The 2,603-nt window shown below is 35.9% G+C and overlaps 1 non-coding gene across 1 annotated transcript; it reads left to right on the top strand.

Annotated features, from left to right (window-relative positions):
* The first annotated feature begins 1,975 nt into the window (after positions 1 to 1,975).
* Positions 1,976 to 2,082, top strand: LOC136234553 (small nucleolar RNA R71). The gene has a single exon (XR_010691423.1). It is a non-coding gene; the product is annotated as a small nucleolar RNA R71 (small nucleolar RNA).
* The last annotated feature ends 521 nt before the right edge of the window (positions 2,083 to 2,603 follow it).

Below are 2,603 nucleotides of genomic sequence, written 5' to 3'. Positions count from 1 at the left end.
CCTATCCGCTTTAGGTGGCTTATCTTCTTCTAAGTGAATTTTGTGCATTACAATACTTGGATTAATACCTTTTAAGTCTGAAATTTGCCAACCCATACTTCCTATCCTATTTCTAACAACTTCTTTCAATTTCTCTTCTTGGACTTGTGTTAATTTGTTAGAGATAATAATAGGTAGAGAATCGCCTTCGCCTAAGAAAGCGTACCTCAAATGACTTGGTAATTCTTTAAGTTCTAATTTAGGTGGAGCTATAATTGAAGGCGGAACTGGTCCATCTTCTCGAATCAAAGGTTCTGGGTCTTTATCTTCTAGTTCCTCACTCATTATCAGTTCTATTATTTCTTCTTTTTGAACAATGTCATTTACACATTCTTCAATTAAATCAAGTTTCATACAAGCGAAATCTTCCATAGGATATTTCATCGCTTGATTCATATCAAACTCAATCTTATCATCTCCTATTCGTAAAACTACTTTCCCTTCTGATACATCAACTAGAGCACGTCCCGTGTTCATGAACGGTCTACCAAAGATTAGCGGACAATTTACATCATAAGCAAAATCTAAAATAACGAAATCGGTAGGAAAAATAAATTTGTCAACTTTAACTAAAACATCCTCAATTATACCGTATGGTCTTTTAGTGGTTTGATCCGCTAATTGTAAAACCATATTGGTAAGTTTGATGTCTTCTTCTAAGCCTAACTTATTAAAAATAGATAATGACATCAAGTTAATACTTGCTCCTAAATCACAGAGACAACTGGGAAATTCAATATCTGCCAATTTACACGGAATGGTAAAACATCCAGGATCCTTGAGTTTAGTGGGCAAATTGCTTGACACAATGGAACTGCAATCTTCACTTAGTGAAATGGATGAAATTCCTTCCCAACTGATTTTCTTTGAAATTAAATCTTTGAGGAATTTACCATAATTGGGAATTTGCGTAATTGCATCCATAAACGTTAAATTAATATGCAAATTCTTAAGTTTGTCTAAAAATGTTAAAAGTTGTTTGTCATAGTCCTTATTGCGGACTTTGTGTGGAAAAGGTGGTTTGGGTACAAAAGTTTTTGTACTAGAGTCAATCGGTGCATCTTTGTGATTTAACATATCTTCTTTGGGCTTTGATAAATCAATTCCAGGTAAAGTCGAATTTCCGGGCATTTCCGGACCTGAGTAATTTTTTCCTGAACGAAGAGTGATAGCCTTAACATGCTATTTCGGATTTTCTTCCGTATGGCTTGGAAGACTTCCCTCTTTGCGGGATGGAATTGATTTAGCGAGTTGTCCAATTTGAATCTCCAAATTATGGATGCTAGATGATTGGTTTTTAATAAGCTGATCGAATTTATTCTCGATCCGTTTAAAACCATCGTCGTGATTACTTATTTTTTCGCTCATCGCATCAATGAATTTGTCGATTTTAGAAGATAAAGTGCTAATCGAATCTCTTGATTGATTTTGATAATTAGTAGTACGATTTTGATTAGCATTAACATTATTATTGTCTCTCTAGTTAAAGTTAGGATGATTTCTCCATCCAGGATTATATGTGTGGGAATAAGGATTATTATTTTGGTTTTGCCCTTGGACAAAATTTACCTATTCAATTTCACTCATACCTTCGTAATCCACATCCGTTTGGATTGGTTGACCATTAGGGTCACACGGTGCCATAAACCTATCAATTTTGTGCGACAAGGCAGAAAATTGGGCTTGCAACATCGCTACTGGATCAAGATTCACTATACCTTTTACTGATGAAGTAGTTGAGGATGATGGTTTCGCTACTGGTATGTGTCCACGTTCCGCGGGCCACATACTGCTGTTGATTGCCATTTCCTCTAAAAGTTCTCTTGCTTGGGCAGATGTTTTCTTCATGAATAATCCTCCAGACATAGCGTCCAATGAACCTCTAGTTGTAGGATTTAGTCCATTATAAAATGTTTGCATTAAAAGTTCAGCGGGCAATTGGTGGTGTGGGCATAAACGTTGAAGTTCTTTAAAACGTTCCCAAGCCTCATAAAGAGTTTCACTATCATTTTGAGAAAAAGATGTTAACTCTTTAATGACTCTTGCGGTTTTCGCTAAAGGGAAAAATTTTGATAAAAATGCTTGGGCTAATTGCTCCCAAGTCTCAATTGATGCGGCTGGCATAGAAGTTAACCATTCTTTGGCTCGATCCTTCAAAGTAAAAGGAAAAAGGCGAAGTTTAATTGCTTCTGCAGTTACATCAGTGATTTTGAAAGTGTCACAAATTTCTAAGAAATTTGTCAAATGGGTATTAGGATTTTCGTTAGGTAACCCGTAAAACGTTACATTATTTTGCAACATATTAAGCAACGCATGATTAATTTCAAAATGACGTGCATTAATTTGGGGTCTAACTATACTGTTTGTTACACCGGCCACTCCTGGCCTAGCGTGATCCATAAGTGTAGCCATAACTTCTGGCTCGGTAATTTTAGTTTTTTTATTGGGGTTTGGTTTTTCTTTTTCTTTTCTTTCTTGTTCTTTTTAAGAGTTCTTTCAATTTCTGGGTCAATAGGATCTGGTGACGTGCCCGAACTTCGAGAACTACGCATGAACTTGAAATT

Source organism: Euphorbia lathyris, chromosome 6, assembly GCF_963576675.1.
Source record: "Euphorbia lathyris chromosome 6, ddEupLath1.1, whole genome shotgun sequence".
NCBI lineage: Eukaryota > Viridiplantae > Streptophyta > Magnoliopsida > Malpighiales > Euphorbiaceae > Euphorbia > Euphorbia lathyris.
Note: the sequence above shows the minus strand (reverse complement) of the source record. Positions and strands in the feature narration are given on the sequence as shown.